The 20,801-nt window shown below is 43.2% G+C and overlaps 1 protein-coding gene across 1 annotated transcript in view; it reads left to right on the top strand.

The window, feature by feature from the left end:
- The first annotated feature begins 239 nt into the window (after positions 1–239).
- The window catches only part of Rad54l2 (RAD54 like 2 (S. cerevisiae)), a 101,134-nt gene continuing 80,572 nt past the window's right edge, over positions 240–20,801 (top strand). Inside the window, exon 1 of the mRNA NM_030730.2 lies at positions 240–473. The gene's annotated coding sequence lies outside the window, so the exon portion shown is untranslated. The remainder of the gene's footprint in view (positions 474–20,801) is intronic.

Below are 20,801 nucleotides of genomic sequence, written 5' to 3'. Positions count from 1 at the left end.
GCTCTACCAGTTCCAGGCAGGTTCTAGCATGGGATTGTTTTTGTTTTCGATTTTGTTTTATTTCTTATTTTATTTTTTTAGTCTCACTTATTCATGAAAAGGTCCTCTGTAGTAAATACACCTTACTCACCCAAGAATCGCCGTTTAGTGTCTTTCCCTGGGAAAGAACAACAGGACTCACAGCGGAACTTTGCTGCGGGTGGCTTGTGTTCCCGCCCGGGTGGCCGGGTGAGAGGGCCGGGAGGGGGAAGCTTTCTGGCGCGGACCGCGAGCGGAGGCTGAGAGCGCCGCCGCCGGAGAAGACCGACCCTCGGCCAGAGCCAGCCTGCGGCGCCCGGGCCTGGCTGGCTGCTTCCCGCCTCAGCCGCTTCTCCGGCTCCCGCCGCCGCAGACACTGTCCAAGAGGGTGCGGCAGAACGCGAGGTCCTACGGCCCAGCCCGGTCCGGTGCGGCCCGGATCCGTGGCACGGGAGGTGAGAGCCCCTGCGGTCCCCTTACTCCCTGCCGGGGCCGCTGGGACCCGCAACAATGGGGACGCGGCCAGAGTCCCCGGCGTGCAGCAGCCTGGGGTAGCAAGCTACTCCTGGCGGCTTGGGCCTTGGGGGGAGCTGCGTCCGACCTGGGAAACTCCAGTGACTGTAGGCTTGGAGGGGGTCTTGGCATCCACCCGGGACTTCAGTGGCTTGATATTTTGGGATTTCGTTGTCAAGGAAGGCAGTCGTAATTACCGAGACTGAACTACAGTGGCTATGCGCTCCTGATGTTATATTATAACACCGGCAAACCGTGCCGTGGTTTGAGGGAGAGGGATTGTGGTTCGAATTTTAGGGACCCCTGTGGCTTGGTCCCTAGTGGACATAGGTGTGGGTCTCTGAACTCCCTCGGGCCGTCTGAGAATTTGTTAGGCTGAGTCGGGTTTGGGGAGAAGAGGCATGGAGAGTTTAGCTTCTCTGAGGTAATTGGTGAGTAGTTCCTGGAAAGGCACGAGCTTAGTTGGGCACAAAAGAGTTGAGCTAGGAGCTAGATGGATCCTTCACGGCTAAGATGTATCCGAGTTAAGAGTGGTTCTCAGGTAGGAAACTTGTCACAGGAGTAGTGTTAGCTGCATTGGGTTAGGAAAAGGCCGATGCGAGCTGGGGAGGGAGGGAGAAGATGGCCGGCAGCTTCTGGGGTCGAAGAATTGGCTTTATGTGGGTCATGGTGGCTGTCTGGGAGTAGAACAAGAGCACTTTGCAGAGTGGGCTTCCTGCTAGAGAATGACCTCTTACTGCGGGGGAGTGTGTGACTCAGATCTGTTAGATTACTGCTCTTGCTGGCGGATGTGGCTGACTGTTGATGCCTGGACTTTGAAGCTGGAATGGGTATTTGGGGGGGCTTAATGAATTTGTTCTAGAGGAGAGGACAGTGTGGACCTTTCCTTCTTACTCCAAAGTCAGTGTGGTGGCTGTCGCCGGCAGTCATTTAAGTAACAAATTTCTTAATGGTATTTGACTTTAAAGCTTTTCTCTGTTCATTTTTTCCCCCTTTGCCCTCTTTTTTGAATTGTGACTCATATTTTGTTTTTAGCACTGTGGCTATTGTTTGTAATGATCCACAAACCTAGACCCCATAGTATGTTGTAATTCTTGGAGCTTTCAGTACAATTCTTCTAAGCCCAAACTAATGTAAAAGGCTTCACTAACTTTTTTTTTTTTGGTATATTTTAATATATGTAACTATAGAGGAGGATGTGAAAAAAAATCTTTATAATTTCTGCTGCTCAAAGCTCTTTAGACCCCTAAATTCATGAAGTTTCATTATCTCTTACTGCCATGAAGTGATTACATTGAATCTGCTAAATCTTTGTCGTTATCATCTCAGCATCCTTGCTCTCACAGGATTTTATCTTCACTACAAATATTAATTGTGTTGAGTGATTCTGTTCTAGAGGCAGTGTGTAAACTCCAGCTCTGATTCTTATAGCCACACACCAGAGCTCTGCATGCACTTTGCAGGCAGAAGTTGGTTCTTTATATATATTAAAGGGAAAGCTATATGAACAAAGCCATATCAGGATCAGTGCACCATCTGAATTTATCTTGAGTGTATAGGATGTATTTATTACCTAGTTGCAAGCTAGTATTGTCAAGTGAGAAGTGAAATAAGTAGTTCTTTGTGTGCCTGTACTGATAGTTGTTGTTGTTGTTGTTGTTCTCCTCCTCCTCCTCCTCCTTCTTCTTTTTAAAGATTTATTTAATTTATTTATATGAGTACACTGTAGCTGTCTTCAGACACACAAAAAGAGGGTATTATGATGGTTGTGAGCCACCATGTGGCTGCTGGGAATTGAACTCAGGACCACTGGAAGAGCAGTCAGTGCTCTTCACCGGTGAGCCATCTCTCCAGTCCTGTACTGCTAGTTCTAATTCTAGGGGTTTTTTCCCTTAAATTTAAGAATAATTTCTTAAATTATTAATTGCCAGGCCATGGTGGTACACAGGGTTTCTCTGTGTAGCCCTGGCTGTCCTGGAACTCACTCTGTAGACCAGGCTGGCCTTGAACTCAGAAATCCACCTGACTCTGCCTCCCAAGTGCTGGAATTAAAGGCTTGCGCTACCACTGCCCCACAATCTCTGTGAATTTGAGGCCCCCCTAGTCTACAAAGTGAGTTCCAGAACAGCCAGGGCTGTTTGTTACATAGAGAAATCCTGTCTCAAAAAAAAAAAAAAGATTTTATTACCATTATTATTATTATTTTATTTATTTATTTATTTATTTATTTATTTATTTATTTATTTATTTATTTATTTATTTATGGTTTTATATATGGTTATACAGGGTTTCTCTGTATAGCCCTGGCTCTCCTGGAACTCACTTTGTAGACCAGGCTGGCCTTGAATTCAGAAATTCGCCTGCCTCTGCCTGGGATCAAAGGTGTGCGCCACCACGCCTGGCCCATTATTATTTTAAATTTGCACATATGTGGATATGGACATGTATGCATGTGAGGGTGTGTGTGGAGGCTAGAGGTGTTAATCTTCCGGGAGCTAGAGTTACAGGCAGTTGTGAATTGTGAAGTGGGTTCAGGTCCCCTTCAAGAGCAGTACTCCTAACTGCTGAGCCATCCATCCAGCCTGTAGTTCTTTTTAAAACTCCTTTTTGAGACAGGCTTGGAATTCACTATCTATAACAAGGTGGCCTCAAATTCACAGAAATCTACTTGCCTCTGTCTTCAAGTGCTGGGCTTAAAGACATGTGCTGCAATGCCCAGCTCTGCATTTGTTTTTTGAGACAGGATCTCAAACTGTAGCTCATGTTGTTGTAGAAGTCAATATGTTGTCCAGACTCCAGCCTGGCCTTGAACTCCTCCTCCTCTTCTTCAGCCTTCCATTGTTGTGGTTACAAGTTCGCACTCTGCAAGTCGTTTATGCATAAACTGGTGATCTATTACCTTATGCCTACATTAGCTTTGAACTTGCAGCATTTCACTACTTCAGCTTCTTAAATGCTCAGTTGTAGGTGTCAGCCTCTGCACCTGGACTCAGGAGCTGCTATTCTAAGTAATGATAGTAAAATGTAGCTAGGTGTTGTGTAGCAATGAGGTTATCTGGTCGGGTGAAGGCAAGCTGTGCAGTGTGCATCTGCTGGTGCTCAGGTGGGAGGAATGGGTGAGACTGTCTTTTTCTAGTACTGGCAAGTAGGAGCACACAGAGCTCAAGGTCATTATTAGCACTTCTAGTTTTTCCCCTGGCAATTTCTTTGGAGAAGCCAGAAGGAAACCTCTTGGCATGCTAAACTTAAAATTTAGCACTCTGTTCAGACATGGTTTTTGTAGATTTGTTTTAACACACCTAACAGTCATTTCGTGTGTGTGTGTGTGTGTGTGTGTGTGTGTGTGTGTGTGTGTGTGTGTGTTTAGAAGGACAGAGGGGTATCAGATCATATGGAGCTGGAGTTATAGGCAATTGTGAGCTGCCTGATGTGGGTGCTGGAAATCTGACTTGGGTCCTCTGCAAGAACAGTATGTACTCTTAACCACTGAGCCATCTCCCCAACCCTTCGACCTGCCGACCTGCCTTTGATGGGCCAAAGGTTACACTTTGTTAGTCAGTTATTCAGATTTGTTTGTTTTTCTGTCTGTCTTTTGGGATGGCTTCTGTGTGTAGCTCTGACTATTCCTGAGATGCCTCTGCCTCCAAGTGCTGGGACTAAAGGTGGGTGACACCAGTGCCCAGCTCAGTTTTCCTGACTCAGTTTTCAAAATTCCGTTAATATTCAAGGGGAAAATTAAGGAATGACCAGAGTGATTTGAGATAAGTGAACCCCAAATCCTTTGAAGTCTTACCTTAGAGGAATCATTCTTTCATTTGCGAGTGGTTTTCAATTCCAGTTAAGAGTAAATGTTTTACTGGCTTGAAAATCCTGTGATCATCTGGCATGTCTGATTCAACATTTATATATATATATTCGACTTGGCCTCTCATATCTCTTAGTTTCTCTTCTACTGTAATTACCCTGATACTTGAGGCCAAGTTATAACAAAGTTGTAAGTGGTTTCGAGACTGACTGACAGACTTGTTAGAGGCCTAACTGAACTCATTGTTACCATATTCAGAAAGTAAGAGTATTTGACCAGACTTTATTGGGGAATTTGAATTTTGTGATTATGAAGTTATTTATACCATTGGTCTAATATTGTAGAAATGCTGAAATGTTTTATGTTGTCATGAACTCTGAATACCACAGAGCTTTTTTTAGTGTGTGGCCAACTTTAAGGCTTGAGTCAAGAATGCAGACATCTTCTCTCCCTGCATATGCCCCAACCTTCCCGAGGGATTGAACTCAGGCTCTCTGTGTGGAGGACAAGTGCTCTACCATTGATCCTCATCCCCAGCCTTATTTTTGTTTTGATTTGTTATTTTCCCCCTACATCGGTTGCTAATGAAAGCTTTCCTTGGATGGCTATCTCTCTTTGAGTATGCATTGCAGTTTGGGGGTACTTCTAGCAATCACACTGAACTGCTCAGTTTTGATATTTTTGCATGTTTTCCATAACCACAAAATTAAACTTCATGTGTAAAAAAGTGAGGTTTCAGTTTGTCCCACCAGGTCCAGACAAGTGCTGCCGAGCTGCCCCCTATTTCACACTACACAGAGATAGGACTTGAAAAAGAGATTTAATATGTTTTAAAATTTTATGTATATGTGTGTATATTTGTATATATTTGTGTGTACTGCATTTATACCTGGTGCCCTCAGAGGCCAGAAGAGGGTCCACTGGAAGTGGAGTTACAGGTGGTTGTGAGCCACCTGGTGTGGGTACTGGGAATCAAACCTGGATCCTCTGCAGGAGCAGCAGGTGGTCTTAACTACTGATCTCTCTAGCCCAAGGACAGGGTTTTTAATTTATTCCCTTTTTAAAAATGTTTATGCATGTGTGTATGCATGTCTATATGTATTTACTGTGTATGTGCTTATGTGTGTGCCCACACGTGGAGGTCAGTGAAGAACTTGTAGAGAACTTGTGATTCTCTTCCCTCAGCCTTTTAGTGCTGGGATTACATGAATATCACAACACCCAGTTTTGTTTTGTTGTTTTAAACTTTATATCCTAGGACCTTACCATTACTGGCACAGAAAAGCTGCTTGGCAAAGTCTGTTGAGTGAGCAATTAAATGACCTGTGCTTATGGGTGATTTGAAGTCACTTGGTGTACTAGTGATGATGAAGGTCCTGACCTTGGTCACATGTGACCTGCCCTGACACTGAAGCCTCTGCTCTCATGTTCTAGGTTACTGAGCAGCCTTACTTGCTGTGGAAGCAGTGTTTATTCCAGATCCTTTTCTTTAGTGCAGGGTCTTGCTGTGTAGTGCGGGCTTGATTTGAGCTTGCGTGTTCTGTCTCAGTCCTCCAAGTGTTGGGAATACTGGCATGTGCTACCAAACCTGACTGTGTTCATGTGTTTGAGTCTAGGGACTGTTACTTGCTCTTTTTGGATCTTACATGTCTATGGTAGCAAATGTGGCAGTTTCTCCTTGCTGCTGTCTAGATCTTCCAGGGCTATTTATTGCTTAGGCATTTTGCCTCCTCTGTGTGTGTGTGTGTGTGTGTGTGTGTGTGTGTGTGTGTGTGTGTGTGTAGAAAGTGACTATTCAGTTTGTCCCACCATATCCAAACTGCTGTAGCCAAGCTGCCACCTATTCGTGAATGGGAAATGAACTCAGTAGTAGGATGTTGTGACTTCTGCTAGCTCTGGTGGACTTTCTGGAGGCCTTGATAGATTGATAGCCACTTTACTGGGGAAATAAGATTATTTCACTAAGCTTTCTTAGGGAATTTGAATTCAGAGGCTTTGGAACGATTTGTTCCACTCTGTTCAGCCCAGTAGTGAAATGGATAGATTCTGTTTCTAGATACTCTGCGTTCTGATTTGTTTACCTAGAAGGTACAGAAATATGTTGTATCTATATTCTCTTGATTATTAAAAATAAAAGCATTCTATTTACCTACCTACCCACTGTGTGCAAGCAAACATGTCATGGCACATGTGTGGAGATGAGAGGACAGCTCAAGGGCTTGGGTTGATTTTCTTTTTGCTCCCATGATCCACCAGTGTTCTAGGAGTCGGCCACAGATCCTCAGGCTTAGTGCAGGGACTTTACCAGCTGACCCATGCTTACAGTCTCTCTTTCCTCCCCCTGCCCTGCCTCTCCTTTTTGAGACAGGATTTCTCTTTGTAACTTTGGCTGTTCTGGAACTTGCTCTATAGACCAAGCAGGCCTGGAACTCAGAGAGATTCTCCTGCCTCTGCCTCCCAAGTACTAGAATTAAAGGCGTGTACCACCATCACCCTGTGTGTGTGTGTGTGTTTGATTTTTTTTGAGACAGGACAGCATTGTATGTATGTAGCCTTGGCTAGCTGGGGAACTTGACATGTAAACCAGGCTGGCCTTGAATGAACTCTTGATCTGCCTACCTCTGTCTTCCAAAGGTTTTCCCAATTTTGAGATTGAAAGCATGTCTCACTACAAGATACTTTCTTGGCTCTTGGTACTAAAATAACATATCATTTAAATTACTGTGATTTTGCTGGCATGACTGTAATCCCAGCAGAGGAAGGTGGATCTCTGAGTTTGAGGCCAGCCTGGTCTACATAGAGTTTTCCAGGACAGCCAGGGCTACACAGAGAAGCTCTGTCTTGAAGAACCAAAGGAACTATTGTGAATTAATTTTCATGGCTTATCAAGTCATATAGAAATCTTTCTGAAAGCTGAGTGTTAATAAGATTATTGAAACTTCAATAATGCAGTTACTGTTCTCATGCAGGTACCAGACTGCAACAAAAGAAAGCTTGAAAAAATTACTGTAATTAGGGTAGTTATGAAAATCCTTGCTCGCGTATTAAGTATAGCTCATATATATGTCCTTTTTGTCTGCTGTATGTCTTTCTGAGACAGTTTTATTCTGTAGCCAAGACTATGCTGGGAATCCTCTGGCCTTAGCCTCCTACTTTCTAAGATAATAAGCACAGACTACTATATCTGTTACACTTTACTTTTTTATGGGGTTAGTGAGATGGCTTAGCTGGTAAGGGTTACATGACACTGAACTTGATGGCCTGCTGGAACCCAAACCAAAACATACCAAGCAAGACTTTTTTAAAGATTTATTTACATATTATATATAAGTACACTGTAACTGTCTTCAGACACTTTTTCTTCTCTCTCCAGCCCTTCTCATTCCAGCCCAAAGATTTATTTGTTTATTTATTTATTGTATATAAGTACACTGTAGCTGACTTCAGACATCCCAGAGGAGGGCATTAGATCTCATTATAGATGGTTGTGAGCTATCATGTGGTTGCCAGGATTTGAACTCAGGACCTTTCAGAAGAGCACTTAGTGCTCATAACCACTGAGCCATCTCCCCAGCCCCCAAATAAATAAATAAATAAATAAATAAATATTTTTGGAGGGGAGGGGAGGGTTTCGAGACAGGCTATCCTGGCTGTCTTGGAACTCACTTTGTAGACCAGACTGGCCTGGAACTCAGAAATCCCCTGCCTCTGCCTCCCAAGTGCTGGGAAACAATTTTTATGCATTTATTTTATGCATTTACTTTATCTTCTCCCAATAACCTAGAGGCAAACATATCCCTCTTTACAAAGAAGAAAATAAAAAGAGATGAAGTAGATTCTTTTATTTTATTTTATTTTTAATTATTTCTATTCATTTTGTCTCTTGAGACAGGGGCTCACAGTGTATCTCTGGCTGGCCTGGAATTCTTCTTCTTTTTTTTTTTTTTAAATATTTTCTTTATTTCATTTCAAGTGCTATCCCGAAAGTTCTCTATACCCTTCCCCCGCCCTGTTCCCCTACCCACCCACTCCCACTTCTTGGCCTAGGAGTTCCCCTGTACTGGGACATAAAAAGTTTGCAATACCAAGGGGCCTCATGATGGCCGACTAGGCCATCTTCTGCTACATATGCAGCTAGAGACACGAGCTCTGGGGGTACTGGTTAGTTCATATTGTTGTTCCACCTATAGGGTTGCAGACCCCTTCAGCTCCTTGGGTGCTTTCTCTAGCTTCTCCATTGGGGGCCCTGTGTTCCATCTTATAGATGACCGTGAGCATCCACTTCTGTATTGGCCAGGCACTGGTATAGCCTCATACGAGACAGCTATATCAGGGTCCCTTCAGCAAAATCTTGCTGGCATATGCAATAGTGTCTGGATTTGGTGGCTGATTATGAGATGGATCCCCAGATGGGGTGGTCTCTGGATAGTCCATCCTTTCGTTTTAGCTCCAAACTTTGTCTCTGTAACTCCTTTCATGGGTATTTTGTTCCCTATTCTAAGGAGGAATGAAGTATCCACACGTTGGTCTTGGCCTGGAATTCTTTATGTTGGTCAGCTGACCTCAGACTCACAGAGATCCACTTGCCTCTGCTTTCTAAGGGCTCTGGGATTAAAAGCCAGTACCACCAGTCTCAGACATAAATTAAGGTAAAATTCATATTAGCGTGTATGTATACATGAATGCAGGTGTTCACTGAGGTCAGAAGATGGTGTCAGATCCCTCAGAGCTAGAGTTGCAGGCAATTTCCAGCATACATGTCCTGTGACTCCCAACTGCCTGCAACTCCAGCTCAGTGGGCACCTGCGTGCTCCTGAAGCCTCTCTCCAGATCTTCCCATTCAGAGGCAGAGACTGGCTTTTGGGTGCCAGAGGCAGGCCACAAGCCATTCAGTGGCTGAAGCTTCCAACGGAAGTCAGGGGCAGCTTGGTTAACAAAAGCCATGTTTACAGCTGACTGGTGCTCTCTGGCTTCTGGGTCAAAAGGAGTGTAGGTCCTATAGGCTTCAAAAAGTCTTTCTAGATATTCTTGGGGGCTCCCATTATTTCTCTGAATCGCCTGGCTCACCTTATATAAATTTGTGGGCTGTCTGGTGATCTCTTGGAGGCCCCCCCATCAGAATCTGGCAGTAAACCCAGGGCCTCTCCTTACCTTCAGCAGTGTCAAAATCCCTGTTGGGTCAAGTCAAAGGAAAGGCTGCATTGATATCAGCCTGGGCTTGGGTGGGCAGCCCATTTGCTCCCAGATCAAATTTCCAGGCAGCTCCCAGGGTCCTTTCTGTCGTGAAGAGGGCCTGGACTTGCTAACAGTCATCCGGGGTTGGCAGGTGAGTCAGCATGGTTGAATCAAGAAAACCTGTGAGAGCTGATAGTCTTTCTAAAAATAGGGAGTTTTGCAACTTCCAATTGTAAAGACCATTATTGGCAAATGGCACATATGTCATGAAGTGTCTCCCCTGAGCATCTGGAGGGTCCTGTAGCCCAGAGGTGGAAGGCTGTAGTAGAGTTGGCCCTCTGGACAGCAGGTGGACGAGTTAGGGGCTGCTCCTTCCTCTGCCTGTGCTGGCTGGGCAGGGGTAGGGGGCAAAGGTGGCATAATTAGGAACATAAGGAGCGGGGACAGAAAAGGGGAAGGAATAAAGCAGGAGCAAGGCAGAGGGTGGAGGCTGACTCTCCTTTAGAGAAAGAAGGGTGGGGAGTGGCGAGGTAATAACAAAACAGGGGGCTTCTCGACCAGGTATTGCCACTTAGTGATATATGGACCCAGGCCCCATAACCTAAACCTTCACTCTGTAAATGATGGGGTGGAAAGTCTCCCCTCAGGCCATCCTACTTTATAGGTGGGCCATTTACGCCTGTAAAAGATGGTTAATTTTTGGGGATGAACAACCAGACCGGAGTCTTCTGGGACTTGGCAAAAGTCCTTAAAATGGTTCGGCACTCAGTGGGATGCTTTGTGACTGTCCCATTCTAAAGAAAAAGTTTCTACTAGAGGACAAAAAGCACAAACAGAACACACAGAGACAGATACAGAAGGACGTTCCCTGGAGATCAAAAACAAAATGAAAGGCTGTTTCAGATGGCCTTCCTCCCTGTGCATGGGAGGCCCATGGACCCACAGCCAGTTCACAATCCAGATGAGAACTAGCAAGTTTTCCTGCTTCTTCCTGGGTGACAAAATCATGAGTCCACCTTATCCCTCTCAGCCTCCAGATTAAGCCTGAAAGAGAAACACAGATATGGACAAGACAAAAGACAACTGGGAGCCTGGACTTATTGGTTGGAAAAAACACTTCACTATTTGGGTCAGAGGGTCTCCAGAGAATCCCGGACAAGAGTCCCCAAATGTAAGAGTCCATGATTCTCTGAAGAGTGATACTCTGGACTCATTTAAATAGTATATAAAAGCAAGGAGTATTTTATTCTGTAGAAGTCCAGCATGTTGGGTTCTCCCATTCCGAGATGGAGACGCCCAAATGAGCCCTAAGCCCTATTTAAAGCACATTAGAATTCTGGGGAGAGATGGTAACCTCTATCATTGGCTCCATCTCAAGGGACATTCCCTAACGTTTGCTGAAGAAGTCAGAAACTGTTGCTGAGGAAGTCTGGAAACTGCTGCTGACCTCAGGCCAGGTGGCGGGGCAGCTTCTGAGGCCTGGATTTACCCAGTTCCTCTTGGTGTTTCTTCTACTGTAAGCCTCTGTTTAAGGGAGGCTTGTGTATTTGTGGTTGAATTACTTCCCAAATGTCCCATCTCCAGATACATTTAAAGGTGTTAAAAACTGTGTAAAAACATGAGGGTTGGGACTGGCAAGAAGGCTCAGCAGTTACGAGTGCTCACTACTCTTGCAGAGGACATGGGTTCAGGTTCCACAACCTTCTGTGAGTCCAATTCTAGAGACTCTGATGTCCTCTGGCGTCTTCAAGCCCTGCATGCAGGGGTGCACATAAATTCATGTAGGCATTTATATATACAGACAGATAATGAAAAAAAATTCTATAAAAACCTTGAGGGTTGAGGGACACAGACATTCAAAACATACCATTAGTTATTAGTAGATTTGGGATCTGTTTTCTGTGAGCCCCAGATTCTGACACGCTTAGAAACAGGCTTCAGCTGTTGGAACCCCAGCCCTAAGTGCTGCCATTCTCTGCAGTTCCAGTGACTCTCCCATTGAATATACATGCGCTGCTCTAGAATTTGACCCCTTTGAGCATACCTTGCTGATGGCTTTCTTGAAAGCTGCTCTGGGCTCATTGTTTCCTTCCCTCTGTGACTCTGTAGACTCTTGTTCTTCACTCCCGGTCAGCTCACCTCTGACTATCCTCTTCTCATCACACATCCTCCTGAATTTCCCCCGCATTTAAGGCTCCAAATACCAAAACACAGTGAAAACACCCAAGCCTCTGACCCCAGCCTATATTTTAGTTGTTTTGTCATTTCAGTGTTAGCAATCCTGTTGCCATCCTGCTGTTCACGTTGGAAGCCAGGGTCACAGATAAAAGCTTGTTCTTTGGAATTGGAAATCTGTCAGAATTACATTCTACTCTTCCTTATCTGTGTGTATTTGGGCAAATCACATAACCTCTTTAACCTCTAGATTCCATTTCTATGGAATGACAATAATATTGCCTCCATTCTGGTTTTGTGAGGAGACAGTGGAAGATAATTGTTGAATATCCATGGGACCTTTGATATATGCCAGGGACATGGATGCTGGGACTTATTGATGAGCAAGACTGCCATTGTAGGGCTCCACTGGCCATTGAGGTTTTGCTTCCTTACTCTGTGATGCTGTTTTTGCCTTTCTCTTTGCCGTTGTAGTTCAAGATCTCATCACTGTGCTCAGATGGCCACAACAGCTTTCTCCTAATTTAATTTCTCTGCCTTAATGCAGCCACCAGAGGTTCTTGTTTGTTTTTTCTTTTCTTTTTTCTTTTTCTTTTTCCGAGTGTTTTTTCTTTTAAATTGAAAATTTATATGAAGCTACTTGCTTGTTTGAGATCCTTCTGAAACAAAAGGGCTGAGGGGAAGATTTTGTGTATATAGCTATGTACACTGCTTAAGGGCTCAACGGCATAGTTGTTAAGCCTGCCAGTGCCATAGGCAGGAAGGTGGTACTAAGTGCGTATGTGCTGCCAGTCTTTGTTCAAGGCAAACCTCAGGTTCCTTACCCACTACCCAGGATAATACACAATCAGAATGTGTTGTCGTGCCCTCTGTTACTCTTCTCCGTTAGTCTCCACCGTCATGAGCAGTCATGAAGTATTTGGTGTCATTTCTAGGTCATCCCTCATCACTGAATAGTCTGAGTATCATACATAAATGGATTGTCTAATGGGTGCTTTTGTGGTTTGTTTTTGTGTTTTGTTTTTTGGTTTTTCGAGTCAGGGTTTCTCTGTATAGCCCTGGCTGTCCTGGAACTCACTCTGTAGACCAGGCTGGCCTCGAACTCAGAAATCCACCTGCCTCTGCCTCCCAAGTGCTGGGGTTAAAGGCTTGTGCCACCACCGCCTGGCTTGTTTTTGTTTTTTGAGATAAGGCTTCACTCTAATGTTAGGTTGTCCTGGATATTCACCATGTTACCTGGACTGGTTAGTCAAATGCTGGAATTACAGGCATGAACCACCATGATGCCTGACAATTCATTCTTCTCATTCTCAAATAATACTATGTTTTCTGTAGATAGTCTATATTTTATTTCTCTATCCTGTCAGTTGATAGAAGAACCTTACTTTTTTCTGTCAGTGCTGTACTTTTGAAGCACATGTTCTCATATCAGCACCAGTTGGCTGGCCATCCATGGCACCTCCCTCGTCACTCTCTGGCCAGCATGCACTGTATATTATTAGTGTCAGCCATTGCTAGTTAATAATAGATGTTTAATGTTTGTCTTCCATTCCAGAAAACCTATCACTTTGTATTTTTAGCACTTTTCAGATCTAAGCTTTGGTTCCTACCTGGTATTTCCTTCTCTTCCCATCAGTTGTATAATTTAGTTCTGCCCTGCTTTAGAGGTTGTCTCAAAGTCTCTCTCTTCCAGGAGCACTAACCAGTATCTAAACATCAGATTCTCTTGCTTCTTTCACTGACCTCTGGTGCACATGGGTTCTGTCACTTATTTTAAGCATTTAATAGATATAGTATTGAATTGTTTCCTGAACTAGACTGACATTAAATCCATGAGTACCAAGACTCCCTTTTATACCCCTCAGTACAAAAATGTCCAAATTTTTTCTTTTTAAAGCAGTTTTGCTATATAATTCTGGCTGACTTGGACCTCACTTTGTAGACTAGGTTGGCTTCGAACTTGAAATGATGGGCTTGCCTCTGCTTTTGAGGATAGAAGTTATAAGCATGATCCACTATGCTTGGTATCGTGCTCTAGTTATATACATTATATATATTTAACATTTAGGTGTACTTAAGTTTTAGTGTGTATTTGAGTAAATGAAAGAGGAGAGGTGGGCAGAGAGACAGAAGATTTTGAGGTTATTTATTTACTTTTTTGATTATTTATTTAGACATGGTCTTTCTGTGTAGACCTTACTGGCCTTGAACTTACAGAGATCTCTGACTTTTCTTCCCAAGCAGTAAAGTTAAAGGTGTATGCCAGCCACTGTGCTGTTTTTTGTTTGTTTGTTTGTTTGTTTTTTTGTTTTGGTTTCGAGACAGGGTTCCTCTGTGTAGCCTTGGCTATCCTGGAACTCACTCTGTAGACCAGGCTGGCCTCGAACTCAGAAATCCACCTGCCTCTGCCTCCCAAGTGCTGGGGTTAAAGGCCTGCGCCACCACGCCCGGCTCACTGTGCCTTTCTAATTTGCCCTTCTGAGACAGGGGATGTATCTGAGGCTGCTCTCCAACTCACTGTGTAGCTTTAGTCTTAAACTTCCCATTTTCTTGTCTCTACCTCCCAATTACTGGGATTACAGGTGGTGATAATAACTTCTTGAGTACTGATTGGAAAAACTGTTCATGTGGTTAGGTGGTGTTGTGGTTGGTTATTATTCTATAGGAAAAACGAAAGAATAATTGAGGCTTATAGAAGGGATGCCATAATCAGAATGTGTTGTATAAAATCATTTTCAATTAAAAATTTTTTTAAGCCGGGCGTGGTGGCACATGCCTTTAATCCCAGCACTTGGGAGGCAGAGGCAGGCAGATTTCTGAGTTCAAGGCCAGCCTGGTCTACAGAGTGAGTTCCAGGACAGCCAGGGCTACACAGAGAAACCCTGTCTCGAAAAACAATTAAAAAAAATTAAAACGTAAATGAGTAACATAATAACAACATAAAATCGACATTTTATCTTTATACTGATATGCTTTATATGAATTATTGACTTACTAGAATTGATGAAGGAGGGAATTAGTAGGAACTGCTTACAGACAGTTCATAAAATTACTGTATTGATCCATGTAGTAAACAATCCAAGTAGTTTAATTCCTGAATATTAAATTCTTCTGGAATTGCCTTTTCTTTACATACCTACAGGAATACTTACATAAAGCTATACTATATTAGTGCGGGCAATTTAGAAGCTTTGTAACTTGAATGATGAACACTTTCTTTTACTTGGAGACTATAACCCCCAGGACAGCATTGACTAAGAATGGCTTCTGTAAGAATGACCAGTGAACCTTGTTGGCATATGCCAACCGTAGTTGATCACTGCATGTGGGTATGAATAAAAGCAAGCACAGGCACAGCCTAAGACAAAGGGTGCTGCTTATAAAGATGGAGTCTAGCTAAATTTTAGTCAGAGAGGATTTGTTCACTGATGACTTGGTTTCATAAATAAAGCATATCAGTATAAAGATAAAATGTCGATTTTATGTTGTTGTTATGTTATTCATTTACGTTTTAATTTCTTTTAATGGTTTTCCGAGACAGGGTTTCTCTGTGTAGCCCTGGCTGTCCTGGAACTCACTCTGTAGACCAGGCTGGCCTGGAACTCAGAAATCTGCCTGCCTCTGCCTCCCAAGTGCTGGGATTAAAGGTGTGCGCCACCACGCCCGGTTTAAAAAAAGTTTTAATTGAAAATAATTTTATACAACACATTCTGATTATGGCATCCCTTCTCCTGACTCCTCCTAGATCTCTCTCACCTCCTTATCACCCAGCTTCACACCTTTTCTCTCTCTCTAGAAAGCAAACAGACAGGCAAACAAACATCCAATAAGAAAAGATATGTATATGTATGTACACATATATATGAAAAACCACAAATGATTTCAGGAATACATACATGAAACCCATAAAAACACAAAATGTTTTGTTTTTGAGACAGGGTTTTGTTATTTACCTCTGACTAACCTGAAATTAGCTATGTAGAACAGGCCAGCTTTTAATTCAGAAAGGTTTGTCCACCTCTGCCTCCCAGTGCAGGGATTAAATGCACATTAGCTATGTGCACTACTTACTCTGCCTGGCCTTTTTTCTTTTTTAGATAAAAAAAAAAAATTACATGTGCTTTTGGTGCCAGAAGAGGGCATTGGATCCCCTGTTTACAGGTGGCTGTGTGCCATCATATGGGTGTTGGGGACCACACCTGAGGGTCCTCAGCCTCTGAACCATCTCTCCAGCCCCATAGGGTTTTTTGTTTTGTTTGTTTGTGTTTGCGTGTTTGTTGGCTTTTTTAGTAAAAGGAAAAAGAAGGCAATTTGTTCACTATGGACATACTGGAAAGAGGGACAAAGAGATCTAATGACCTCCCCTCCTCGCGCTCGCGCTCGCTCACTCTCTCACTGGAGATAGGAGATAGGATCTTTCTCTGTAGCTCTGGAGTGTGTGGGGGGTGGGGACGAGGACTCTGAGCTCTTTCTTTAGCCCCGTGGCTAGTTTTCTATTATCATCTTGCTCCTCTCTACTTTCCTAGCACTAGGACTGAAGTCATCTAACAAACGAATAGAGAAGATAATATTAGCTTTTTTAAGGTAAGATTCTCAACCAGAGATAAAGGTGGCTTACTTTGTGGATGCCTTTCATTCATGCACTTCCCTCCATTCATGTAGAAGGACTTGTTTGATTATGCTTTTCCTAACCAGGTTAATACCTTTTGGGCAGAGTGATTTGTTTTAGATACTGGTAGTTTTCTTGGTGTACCTCACTAGCTTTGTCTTGCCTGCTCAGGTTAGGATGAAGTAGGAGTCACTGATTAATGTAATTGAATGTACCAGACCAAATTTCTTTCTTTTTTATTGAATTTAAAAAAAAAAGTATGTGTATATGTTGTGTGTGTGTGTGTGTTTATGTTGTGTGTGTGTGTGTGTGTATCTGCACATACAAATAATACACATATCACAGTACAGGTATGAAGAAGAAAAACTTTGTGGACTTGGTTCTCTTCTACCTTTATACAGATTCTTGGCTTCAAGGAATCAAGCTCAGGTATAAGTCATTCCTTATACAAGTACACACAGGCAGTTACTCCTTATAAGAAACCAGCCTGAATAGTAGCCATCACCAACAAAATAATCTATTCAGTTGAAAAGTGTGACTCTTTCACATTTACAGTTTCTAAATTGTCTAAGTTGATGCTTATTTCTTTACTTTGCTAATCTGTCATGAGTAATCTTGACTCTTAATGTAGACAAAGCATTTAATTTTTGCTGCTTCTGTAAACTTCCCTTGGCTTGGCATAAGAATTATTTCTGTTTTAGATATCTTAAATCTAATCGTGTTGGTGTCTTTGGTTCTAATGGTTTCAGATGCAATTGATACATTCCAGTAGCCTATGTATAGATTATTCTGGATGCCTCCAACTTCTTCTTTTCCCTACAGTGTTTTATTCAATCTTTGTAGAATTGGTTTATCTAGGTTTGTCTGAGAAGAATTCCTTTTTTCTCATTTTTAAGCCAATTTTGAAACTTTTGGGTAAAACTGTATCTTAGCTATTGTTAGAGGTGAGCCTTGAAACAAATTTTGCTTGTTTAGTAATTAGACAGCACATGCCTTAGATTGTCATCCATATAATGGAAATAAAAGCAGGTTATCCTGAACTGGGACATTGGTTATCCTGAGAAAACCAACATGGTGTGGACTAAGCTGTCACCTCCACGGGACTCTCAAGTGAGCTGATGCCCAGTTTATAATGTGTGTTTTCCTGAGTGACACAGCCCTGTAGTTGTTTGTGTTGTGCTAGGTCATTGCATTTTGTATTATGTTGCTGAGTCATGCGCTGTGTGAGTTCTCACAGTCTGGGGTTGTAGGTTTCATTATTCATTTGTACATATGAGAAGAAAGGTACTATGCTACAGGAAAGGGTGTCATTAATTCAGGTCTCTGACACCAAAGAGCTCATGCCCTGTGGTAGGAGTACTACCTTTTTAGAGGTTAAAAGTTGAGGTATATGTGAAATCTGGTGTCACTCCCAGAAATGATAGGGATACTGTGTCTGCCCTAGTTACAGAGACCTAGCAAGGATGCTGTTTGATACTTTAGCTGCCTTCTGGCTCCGGCTCCGCCTTTTTGAGACAAAGTCCCATTTAGCACAGGAAGCCTTGAACTCCCTATATGGCTGAGCCAGGCCTTCAGCCTCCAATGCCTCTGCATTAGTTTCTTGGGGTTGGAGGTGTGAACCACCATTTTCAGCTCTCACCTCCTCCATCCCCTGGTTTTCTTTTTCTATTTTCTTTTTGGTTTTTTTGAGACAGGGTTTCTCTGTGTTGCCCTGGTTGTCCTGGAACTCACTCTGTAGACCAGGCTGGTCTTGAATTCAGAAAACTGCCAGCCTCTGCCTTCCAAATGCTAGGATTAAAGGTGTGGGCCCTGCCACTGCCTGACTACCCCCTGTTTTCAAGAATGGTTTTGTTTGTTTGTTTTTAGCTCCAGCTGGCTTTGAGCCCCACTTCCTGCTTCAGCCTCCCAGTCTTGGCCTTAGATTCTGTTCTCCTTCTTATTTCACCTACATTTCCTCCAATAAACTTTTTTGTTCCTTTTCATTTTCCGATTTAGAAGATCTTGGGATTGAACATGGGGTCTGTGTGTGCAAGATTGGACGTGTTCTGTTACTATACCACAACCTTACCGTGTAAGGCTAAGCCAAGTAGCTTCTTAGACTAGTACAATGGTGATTTGTTCTCCATTTTCTTATTTATTTGTTTACTTAGTGTCTTTCCCCCCACCTCTGTGTATGTGTGTGTGTGTAGTGTTGTGTTTTGGTTCAAGTGTGTGCATGCCATTGTATGGGTATATATGGAGGCCAGAAGTTGATGTTGGGTAACTTCCTTATTTACTTTCCACATTATTTCATTATTTTAGGAGATGGATCCTCTCACTGAACCTGGAGATCACAGATATGCTAGACTTGACTGGCCAGCTAGCGTTAGACTACCCCTCCCCCCACCTTTCCACCTGAGATTTCACTGCTGAGATTACAGATGTGCACCATCTCTCCTGGCTTTTCACATGAGCACTGGGGGTTGGAGGTCCTCGCACTTGTGCCGCACGCATTCGCCTTACCCACTGACCTTTAAGTTCTCATCCTTATACCTCCAACCTGCCCAAGTGTAGTCAGGAGAGGAGTGTGCACCATGTCTAATTTATACAGTGTTTGGGCTCAGACCTAAGGCTTTGTGCATGCTAGGCAAACACTCCACCTACTGAGAGCCACATCCTCAGCTGTTGACTTTATCTAAGAAACCTGGAAGGTAAAAGCTGGGAGTGGTTATACACATCTATAATCCCCGCAGAGGAAGGTCTTAGATAAGAGAGAGCCTGCAGAAGTAGTTTAGGATCCTTGCCTACCCTGTGAGCTCAAGGTCAGCCTGGGCGGCTAAAACTCAGTTGGAGATGGGTGGGGAGGATGGAAGTGAGGGAGGCAGGGAGAGAGGGAGGTCTGGAAGGGGAATGCCTGTTTTACATATGAGATTGTAAAACCGAGATTTAAGCAATTTGCCTAAGGTCATGTACCAGAATGAGCTAAATTTACACTTAAGCAAATTAATTTTGCTTACAATCTTTAAAATTGTTTGTAGAAACAGTAGCCAGCCTGGGTAGTGGTGGAAGCACCACACACCTCTAATCCCAGTGCTCGGGAGACAGAGCAGGCAGATCTCTACTCTACAGAGTGAGTTCCAGGCAGACAACGATACACCAAGAAACCCAGTTTCAAAAGAGAAAAGGGAACAGCATTGCCACCCCCCTCTTGAATATACCTTTTATTTTTCACCACTTCCTCTATTTTTTATTTAGTGAGGATTGAACCTACATCCTTGCATGTGGTAGGGAAGCTCCCGTGACTAAGCTATTTTTCTGAGCCCCCTGTGTTTTGATTTTTTTTTTTAAAGATTTATTATTATACGTGAGTACGCTGTAGCTGTCTTCAGACCCACCAGAAGAGGGCTTCAGATCTCACTACGGGTGGTTGTGAGCCACCATGTGGTTGCTGGGATTTGAACTCAGGACCTCTGGAAGAGCAGTCCGTGTTCTTGCCCCCTGAGCCATCTCTCCAGCTCCTGTGTTTTGAATTTTGAATGTGTGTGGGGTTTTTGTTTTTGTATCCTTTGAGATAGTTCTGTAGTTTACAGAACTTTAACCCTTAACACAGCTTTGTTATCAGTAGATTGTAAGGGTCTTACCCTAATTTGTGTTCCTGTTTGCTTTTTCTTGTTTGTACTTTGGGATTATGAGTTGGTCATTCAGCAAGGTTTCGTCTGAGGAAGGCTTAAGACCTGTATGAGAGATACCTTGCATTTGCTGTTAGGCAGCAAGGTGCATGCATCACTCACTGTGGGGCTACTGTAGTTTGCCTCTTGTTTTACGCAGTATAGGTAGGTAAGTAAATACTTAAAACTCAGATTAGTTGGAAGGCTGACTGGTTATTCCAGATTCCTGTTTGATAACCTTTTCCCTGTCTTTATGGTTAATTTTAGCCTTCAGTTGATTAGATTAAGAGCTGCCTAGCGCTGGGCGTGGTGGCTCACGCCTTTAATCCCAGCACTTGGGAGGCAGAGGCAGGCAGATTTCTGAGTTCGAGGCCAGCCTGGTCTACAGAGTGAGTTCCAGGACAGCCAGGGCTATACAGAGAAACCCTGCCTCGAAAAAAACAGAAGAAAAAGAAAAAAACAACAAAAAAAGAGCTGCCTAGCACATCTTTGGTTGTATCTGAAAGGGTGTTCATTTCTGGAGAGTATTGCCTCATGGAGTTCTGATCTAACTAACAAGTGTTTTAATTTGTTGATGGGTCAAGTTATTGTTCTGCTTTTAATTATTTTACTTTATGCATGTGAGTATTTACTTGTATGTATGTTTGTGCACCATGTGCTTGCTTTGTGCCCGCAGAAGCCAGAAGATGGCATTGTAATACTCGTTCACTATCACCATTGAATTAGCCTTTGCTCAGCCTCACCGCTATGTAACCATGAGGTACATCCTCACGCTTCTGTGCTGCGGTGAGTGGGAGGATCCATTAGCTTGCCATCCTGCCCTTTCTCCATCCTTCATACCCCTTCTAATTTTTGAATA

The sequence above is a fragment of the Mus musculus genome, chromosome 9 (genome assembly GCF_000001635.26).
Source record: "Mus musculus strain C57BL/6J chromosome 9, GRCm38.p6 C57BL/6J".
Taxonomy (NCBI): domain Eukaryota; kingdom Metazoa; phylum Chordata; class Mammalia; order Rodentia; family Muridae; genus Mus; species Mus musculus.
The sequence above is the reverse complement of the archived record's forward strand: the minus strand, read 5'-3'. Positions and strand labels throughout refer to the sequence as shown.